Below are 9651 nucleotides of genomic sequence, written 5' to 3'. Positions count from 1 at the left end.
AAGCTAGTAGTCAACTTAATGGCAGCACAGAGGCTACTCTCTACCTTCAGGCTGATAGAGAGCAGCCCTGACCTTCTGTGGGGCTGAGCTTTTAAAGGTAAACACCACACACAGGTGGTAATCACCTTATGATGTTACCTTACAATGCTCATAGTCAATAGTCACCTTAGAGTGCTCACAATCAACCAGCAGGATAAAACCACACACAAGTAGTCATAGGCACTCACAGGTGCTCAAGCAAGTTAAGCATTTTTACAAAAATAAAAAAATTAGCAGCTAAGCCTGCCAGGTTATTACATCCCAACTCCTTTGTAAATAATCAAATCTTTTGCTAGAAGACCAGGTCACAGCTTTAGTGACTCAAGGCTTCCACAAAAATGAAGACTCATGCCAATTGTCATTTTGTTTCCTCTCATATTTTTCCTTTACTCTATCCTACCTCTTTTTTTTTTTTTTTTGGGTGGGTCATGGGACTTGAACTCAGGGTACTGTCCCTGAGCTCTTCAGTTCAAGGCTACCACCCTACCCCTTGAGCCACTTCTCGTTTTCTAATGGTTAATTGAAGATGAGAGTCTCAAGTTCTTTAGTGCCAGGGGCCAGCTTTGAATCTCGATCCTCAGATCTCAACCTCTTGAGTAGCCAGGATTACAGGAGTGAGCCACCAGGCCCAGCGTCTACCTCATTTTTAAAAAATGCCTTTAGCTCCTTCTTTGTGGGTTGATGGGCAAAGATTCATCTTCTGTAACTTCTTTGAGTCGACTCAAGGGTGTTGACCCTCCCTAGCCAGAAACCTATAGCCTTAAGTCTACTTTTGCTAATCATTGCATTAACACTTTTTTACACTTCATCTTTTATTTTCATTTGAAGCCTTGAAGCACTAGACACAACCCATTGCCTTGGGGGGTGGGGTGTCACCTGGTCACCTATTTTAAAATAGCCAATTTTTTCTTTCAGTCTTGAGTTTAACTCTTAGAGAAACTTTGAATTCAAGTGACAGATTTTTTTTTCCTTAATGCAAGAATTACAAGCAATATTAATGTACCAAGAATTCTAGATTTGCATATGCCTTCTTTTAAAGAAATACCTCTTAAAAAAAAAAAAACAGAAATACATTCAATTACAAAATGGTATTGAGACCAAATTACATCACAGAGATAAACTTTTTTTTAACCAGTCCTGGGGCATGTACTCAGGGCCTGAACACTGTCCTTGGGCTTTCCGAAGGCTAAAGATACACCACTTGAGCCACGGCACTATTTCCAGCTTTTGTCTATGTATGTGGTACCAAGGAATCGAACCTGGGTCTTCCTGCATGCTAGCCAAACTCCCAGCCCCCAAACAGAAAAACTTTTAACCCTCTAAAAGCTTCCCTAAGGGCCCTAAGGGACAATTTTAGAAATGCCTATCATCATCCACATAGGATTTCCAGTGTCAGTCTGCAAGGAAAAGAGTATAAAGTTATTCCACTCGGTCCCTCCAACTAGGTTTAGATGAATGTCTTCATGTCAGCTTGTTTTCTTCCACCATGTGTGGACTTACCTTTCTCTTGGTACTTAAAATGCCAAAGCAGTTTTAGAGGGACAGAACAAAGCTTCTGATACTAATAGACCTTCATATTTAAATTTCTAATACTGAAGGATAGACCACACACACACACACCCTGTTTCCCCTGTACACACATCATTTTCCCAGGTGCATACAGATATCAGGCAAGCCACCAAAGTGCAGACTGCTTGACCCCAGCAGCATGAGCTATCCAAGCCTAACTTTAAACATTCCATCTTGGGCCCAGCAGCAAAGCCCTTCATGTCCCTTGACCTAGTGACTTCTTCATTAACCTTTACCTCCTGGTTTCGATCTTATTGGCTCCAGATTTTAGCCAAGAACTAAATCCCAAATTCCCTGATTTTTTTTAAGCTGGGATAACCTGATTACAATGTAAACAGCTTTATGCCTTAAAATATCAGTTCTTATTTTGCAAATCAAAAGATCCTTAAAAAGCCTTTTATCTGCTAAAACCTGATGATCCTTTTGGAGCTTAAACTCTTTCACCCATTTACCATTTTTTTTATGGGGGGGAAGGTCGTGGGGCTTGAACTCTGGCCCTGGGTACTGTCCCTAAGCTCTTCAGCTCAAGGCTACTGCCATACCCCTGGAGTCACAGCCCCATTTCCCATTTTCTAGTGATTAATCGGAGATAAGAGTCTCCCGTTCTTTAGTGCCCGGGCTGGCTTTGAACCTGGATCCTCAGATCTCAGTCACCTGAGTAGCTAGGATTACAGATGTGAGCCACCATGCGCAGCCCATTTACCTTTTTGAGTGTCAAGCCCATTGGGCTTTTTTTTGGGGGGGGGGAATTAATTTAGTGACATGAGCCACAAATGCCGGCCTATTGTCAGATCCAATTACCTCAAAGAGACCAAACCTTGGCTCTATCTCCTGCAGCAACTTAACATCTGGGTAGTCTCTATCTTAATTAGGTAAGCCTCCAACTAATCTGAGAAAATGTCTACAAAGACAAGTAAATACCTAGATCCTTATTTTTCCACCTCTACCTCAGTGAAATCTACTTCCCAGAACTCTCCAGGCAAAAGTGCCTGACCCCTTCTGGAAAAGAGGTTTTATTATTTGTTATTTACTTACTGGCAGCTGACACCTAGAAACAATATTATGCACAAGATTTTTCAGGTAAGGAATAAAATAGGTTCTGTAATAACCTGGCAGGTTTAGCTGCCAAGTTGTTTTTGTAAAAATGTTTAATCTACTGGACCACCTGCAAGTGGTTATGACCACCTGCATGTGGTTTCATCCTTGTGCTTATTGACTATGGCAGCATAAGGTGATGTCATATGGTCACTAGAACCTGCAGGTGGTGTTTTACCTTTTAAAAAGCTCAGCTCCACTGAAGGTCAGGGCTGTGCTCTATCAGCCCAAAAGTGGCAAGCAGCCACTGCACTGCTATTAATCTGACTACTAGCTCAGTTCACTGAGTGCTGGCAACTCCATTGATGGGGGGTCCAGAGCATCCAAAATGTTGGGATATTACATTGGAGGCCCCAGTGATTTCAGCCCTTGATTTTAGGAAATCCAGAATGGGAGATCTTTCAAAGGGGGTGGCACTAAGAGAAATTCCTCGCAGCCCCAGAGAAGGGTGGTAGCTTTTCCCAGCCAGATACTTCCCATGGTCATCGAAGTTAAGCAGGAGTCTGTCTAAAGTTCTCCAGAGGTGAGCGTTTTGTATACAGATTGATGAGTGTTTTATGTTTTGGGTACTCACTGACGGACTGGTGAGTGTCTAGTATCTTATGCACCAGTTGAAACAGACTGATGAGCATTTTTTTTTGGTGGGTCATGGGGCTTGAACTTGGCCTGGGCATTGTCAAGGCCTACCACCCTACCCTTGAGCCAAGCCCCACTTCCAATTTTCTAGAGGTTAATTGGAGATAAGAGTCTCAGGTCCTTTTGTGCCTGGGCTGGCTTTGAATCTTGATCCTCAGATCTCAGCCTCCTGAATAGCTAAGATTACAGGCGTGAGTCACTGAGCCTGGCCCTGAAGAGCATTTTATGTTAAACAGGCTGGTGTGTGCCGACCTTGGATAGGTTCATGGGTGAGCTGGATGTGGCTGTACACTGCGACATCAGGTGGTGATGAGACGTTGCCCCACTGTTGGACCAACTGACCCTGTTTGGCACTGGTTGAAACAGACTGGTGAGTTGTCTTGAGTTCCAACTGAAACAGGTTGGCACCAGTTGATACTGGAAAGTGTTTTATGTTCTGAGTACAAAATGAGCCCAAATTGAACCTGAACTGAACCAGAACTGGAGCAGGACAGCTAAGCATTGACTTTTAGGTGGATTTGAGTCCCACCTGAGGCTTGTATGTGTGGTCCCTTGTTTGTAACTTGTCTCTGTGCGCAGCTGTTTCTGTTTACCAACAGGCCAAACATGGGCCAGTTGACATCAATCTCTATATCTCCGGTGGAATTATACTTGAATGTCTTTGGATTTCAGTAATAGCCAGTGTTCATGGCCCATCTCTGGTCTCTCTGTGAACTTGAATGGCATGAATTCAATATGAACTGGCCATCCAAGGGTTCCTTTAATCTGCTCCTTCTTTACACAAGCCATAGGATCATCTTTGGGAAGCCTGGTCACCCAAACCAAATCCCCCAGTTCTTCAGGAGCTCAGGAAATTCAAGAATGACTTATCCCCTTTCTTCTGAAAACCCCAGGCTTTAACTCCTTGAGTCTATTCTCTTTATTCACTAACCCACTTGGGTTGACAGTAGGTTTTACAGATCCTCTTTACCTCCAACAGGTGGGATCAGAGCTGTCAGGTGGCTTCAAAGCTGCATGCCACAATCATCTTCCAGGGACTGAAACCAGTATGAAGGTTTTAAGAACTCTCCAACTCTGAAGCTCTGAGTCAAGATCTGACAGCCTTTTGCACTGAACATTCCAAAGTAATTCTTACAATATGTTGATGATCTCCTTTTGATAGCCTTAAGCAAGGAGGTTTGTGAGGAGGCTACCTGAGACTTGTTTAAAACACTTGTGCATTTGAGTTACAATGCTTGAGCATTTGAGCTTCAACGTTAACAGCTAAAAAAGCACAACTTTGCATGCCAGGCTACTTACCTGGGCTATGAGTTGGAGGGAAAGTGAACCCTGTCCAAAAGAAGTGAAGCCATTCTAAAGACACCCCTTCAACCAACGATCTCCTCCCCCTCCCCCCCAGCTCCCCTTATCCCGGGCTTTCAACCAGGATTTGCTGAAGTACCTAAGCCTTTGTATTCAACTACAGCTGGAGGAGATAATCTCCTAAATTGGGGAGGAGCAACAACAGGCCTTTGGCTCATTAAGGCAGGCCCTATTATTGGCACCAGCCTTGGCCCTTCCCAATTTGCAAAAACCTCTCCAGCTTTCCTTCTGAGCAAAAGGGAATAGCTAAACAGGTGCTGGCTCAGGACTTGGGTCCCTCAAGAACAGATTCCAGGTTCTACCTCTGCCCAAAAGGCAGAACTCATTTGCCTACCTTTCAACTTCAGGATAAAGGAAAGACTAAATAAACTTTTTCATGGGTAGCAAGTATGCTTTTGCCACAACTCATGTCTATGAGGCATTATACAAAGACAGAGGTGATTAACCTTAGCGGGAAAACAATGTGGAAGAGATCTTGGCAATGTTGAACAAAGTCTGGCTCCCACAAAATGGGATTACATTGCCCAGGACACAAAAGGAATGATTCCAGTCAGGTGCGGGTAGCTCAGGCCTGTAATCCTAGCTACTCAGGAGGCTGAGACCTGAGGATTGTGGTTCAAATCCAGCTGGGGCAAGTAAAGGCTATGAGACTCTTATCTCCAATTAACCACTAGAAAACAGGAAAGAGGCTGTGACTCAAGGGGTAGAGCAGTAGCCTTGAGCTGAAGAGCTCAGGGAGAGTCCAGGAGCTCAGGGACAATGCCCAGCCCCAGAATTCAAACAAGGCATATGGTAGTCTGGAATTCTTGGTACAGTGATACTGCTTGTAATTCTTGCATTACTGAAAAACTGTCATTTGAATTCAAAAGTTCCCTGAGTTAAACTTGGACCAGGAAAAATTACCTGGAAAAAATTGCCTGGAAAAAAAAAGCCTATTTTTAAAAAGGTGACCAAGACAATAGGCTGTGTCTAGTGCTTCTAGGCTTCAAAAAAGGTGTCAAAAGCAATGATTAGCAAAAATAGACTAAGGCTATAGGTTTCTGGCTAGGGAGGATCAACGCTCCTTTGTTAGCTGGAAGAAGTTACAGATGAGAATCTTTGCCCATCAATCCAACAATGAAAGAACCAGTCATTAAAAAAAACAAAAAATGAGGCAGGATGGAGCTGGGAATTTGGCCTAGTGGTAGAGCGCTTGCCTAGCATGCATGAAGACCTGGGTTCAATTCCTTGATATCACATACATTTTAGAAAAAGCTGGAAGTGGTGCTGTGGCTCAAGTGGCAAAGTGCTAGCCTTGAGAAAAGCCCAAGAACAGAGCTCAGGGCCTGAGTTCAAACACCATGACTAGCAAAAAAAAAAAAAAAAAAAAGAGGCAGGATAGAGAAAAAGAGGAGACAGGAGAAAGAGGCAGGATAGAGAAAAAGAGACAGGAGAATGACAATTGGCATGAGTCTTTACTTTTGTGGAAGCCTTGAGTCACTCACAGCTTTGACCTGACCTAATTTATCGAAGATTTGATTACAAAAGAGTTGGGGGCCAGGAGCATAACCTTGTTGCCCCTTTCCTCCGGGGAATCATTCCTTTTGTGGCCTAGACCATGTATTATGGCCATCTTTCAGGGGAACCAGACTGCATCCAACACTACCAAGATCTCTTCCACGTTGTTTTCCTGCTGAGTTTAACAGGCCTCTTTCTTTGTACAATGTCTCATGGACATAAGCTGTGGCAAAAGCATATTTGTTATCCATAAAGAAGTTTACAATCTATCCTTCTGCCTACCTTAGAGCTTGAGTTAGGGAAATCAGCTGCTTTCTGGGCAGAGGTGCTTTTGTGCCCAAAATTCGGGGCCCCCAAAGACCAAGGAGCTGAATCTGATGCAAGAGCATGAGAGTCTTTATTGCAAGCTCAAGCCTGGACTCACAGCTGACACGGGCGCAGCGGGTCTGAGTTGAGAGCCCCAACCCTCCTGTTAGCAGAGTTTTTATACAAAGTCAGGACTTGGGGATTTTTAGCTGTGTAAATCAACTCACGATCTTATTGACTATGGGAGCAAGTTTAAACAAAGATTACAATGTTCTCTTACATCTGGGGTTCTGATGTTTGTCACCTGGAGACTAATTTAGTCTGAATGTAAAATGACTTCACTGTGGTTAGAGGCGCTCTACAGCGACTCTACTTACAGTGGAATCCATTCTCCAAGGTCCCAAATCCTGAGTCGGCACCATTTTAGCTATTCCCCCTTGCTTAGAGACATAAAGCTGGAAAGTCTTTTGCAAATTGAGAAAGGCCAAGGCTCCACCAATATCAGGGCCTGCTTTAATGAATCAAGGGCTTGCTGTTGCTTCTCCCCAATTTAGGAGTTATCTCCTCCAGCTCTAGTCAAATACAAAGGCTTAGGTATTTCAGGAAATCCTGGAATCCAGGGGTGACAGTATCCTGCCCCCCAGACTCTTTTTGTTTTGTTTTTTATTTGAAGGGAGGGTTGTTTTTTTTGTTGTTGTTTTTTGTGGGGCATGGACCATGAATTTGTCCTGGGCGCTGTCCCTCAGCTCTTCAGCTCAAGGCTGCCACCCTACCCTTGAGCCAAGCCCCACTTCCCATTTTCTAGAGTTTAATTGGAGATAAGAGTCTCAGGTCTTTTTGTGCCTGGGCTGGCTTTGAACCTTGATCCTCAGATCTAAGCCTCTTAAGTAGCTAGGATTACAGGCGTGAGCTGCTGTACCCAGCTCCAGTTTTTTAGTTGAAGGGGGCGGTAACTTCAGAATGGCTTCAGTTCTCCTTTTGAACAGGGTTGGCTGTCCCTCCATCTCATAGCCCAGATAAGTAGCTTGGTATTTGCAAAATTGTGCTAAGCTAATACCTTGTAACCCAAATGCTCCACCTCTTTGAGTGAGTCCTAGGTGGCCTCCTTACAAACCTTGCTTGAGGCTGCTGTCAGTAAGAGGTTGTCGATCTTGTAAGAGTTACTTTGTAATGCCCAGTGTCAAGATGACCACCAAGAAGACCACTGAGAGTCTGACTTTCCGAAATGCAAAAGCAAGGCTTTATTCAGGCAGGCTGCAGCTTGGGCCTCTGTCCTACACCCCGACACAGCAGAGCTTAGGAGGAAACCCTGAGCTGAAATTTTACAGGGCTTTAAAGGCAAAGACCACAGATTTACAGCAACTAGGTGTCTGAGTAAGGTAAGGTGGGGGGGGGGGTTAGGGACATTCCAGGGTGATTGGAGTTAATGGGAGGTTCCCACGCCAGTAGAATCCTAATTACTATCTGAGGGTAGTTTTATGGCTTAGAAACAAATGCCATCCCTAGAATTTACACGAGTTTTGATTAATTTTAACACAGACAGGCCAGTTCCTGGGACTTATGGGCACCACAATTCTATTTCTTTAATTTATATGCGCTTTTGAGTCACTCATAGTTTATATAAACAGCAAGATGGTTACTGCCTCAGAATGGGGGCCGCTTTTTAGCTCAAAAGGCTGTCAGGTCTTGACTGGTCTTGACTTAGGACTCCATCAAAGAGAGTTGGAGAGTTCTTAAAACCTTGCAGAAACCTGTCCAGGTTAACTGGCCAGAGAAACCACCCTTTGGGTCTGTCCATTCAAAGGTAAAGATGAACTGGCTGGCTTTTGCCAAGAGAGGACATCATGCTGGTTTCAGTCTCCTGGAAGGCAATTGTGGCATGAAGCTTTGAAGCCACCAGATGGCTCTGATCCCACTCCTTGGAGGTAAAGAGATCAGTAAAAGCTGATGACAAACATCCCTAATGCATTAATGAGTAAAGAAAATAGACTGGGGCCGGGAGTTTGGCCTAGTGGTTAAAGTGCTTGCCTAGCATGCACGAAGATCCAGGTTCGATTCCTCCGCACCACATACATAGAAAAAAACCGGAAGTGGTGCTGAGGCTCAAGTGGTAGAGCTCTAGCCTTGAGAAAGAGTCCAAGGACAGCGCTCAGGCCCTGAGCTCAAGCCCAGGACTGGCAAAAAATAAAAAAAAAAAGAAAGAAAAGAAAATAGACTCAAGGAATTAAAAAGCCTGGGGTTTTCAGAAAAAGGATGGGTAAGTCATCCTCAAGGTGCTTGTGTTTCTGAAGAACTGGGGGATCTAGTTCAGGTGGACAGGCTCCCCAAAGATGATCCTATGAGCTGTGTATAGAAGGAGCAGATTAAAGGATGGCCAGTTTACATGAAACTCCTGTCATTCAAGCTCACAGAGTCTAGAGATGGCCCATGAGCACTGGCTTGTCTCCTAAGATCAGAAAAACATTCAATTCCACTGGAGGGTAGAGATTGATGTCAACTGGCCCATATTTATCCTGTTGGTAAATGGAAACAGCTGCGCACAGAGACATCTAACAATTGACCACACAGACAAGCCTTAGGTGGGACTCAAGCCCACCCAAAGCCAGCATTTACCTATCCTGGTCCAGTTCAGGTTCAATTCAGATTCATTTGGCACACAGAACATACAACACTCACCACCAGTGTATTCAACAGTTGGTCCATCCCAGATGGAGCGATGTCTCACCACCACCTGAGGTCGGGATATACAGCCGCGTCCAGCTCACCCACAAACCTACCCAAGGCCTGCACACACTGGTCTATGTCAGCCAGTACACAGAACACAAGACGACCACCAGTCTGTTTCGACTGATGACTGGGTACAAGACACTCACTAGCCTGTTTCAATGGTGCACAGGACACTAAATGCTAACCAGTCTAACAGTCAGTACACAAAATGCTCACCTCCAGAGAATTTTAGACAGGCTTCAGCTTAATGTTTACCACGGGAAGTATCTGACTAGGAAAAGCTACCACCCTTCTCTAGGGATGACAGGAATTTCTCCCAGTGGCCATCCACTTTGAACGATCAGGGCTCACCCATCCTAGGGTTCCCAAAATCAGGCCTCTGAGGCTGGGATCTCTTTTGGACCTCCAATGTAATATCCC

This window comes from Megascapheus bottae, chromosome 5, assembly GCF_031878675.1.
Source record: "Megascapheus bottae isolate mThoBot1 chromosome 5, mThoBot2.hap1, whole genome shotgun sequence".
NCBI lineage: Eukaryota > Metazoa > Chordata > Mammalia > Rodentia > Geomyidae > Megascapheus > Megascapheus bottae.
Note: the sequence above shows the minus strand (reverse complement) of the source record.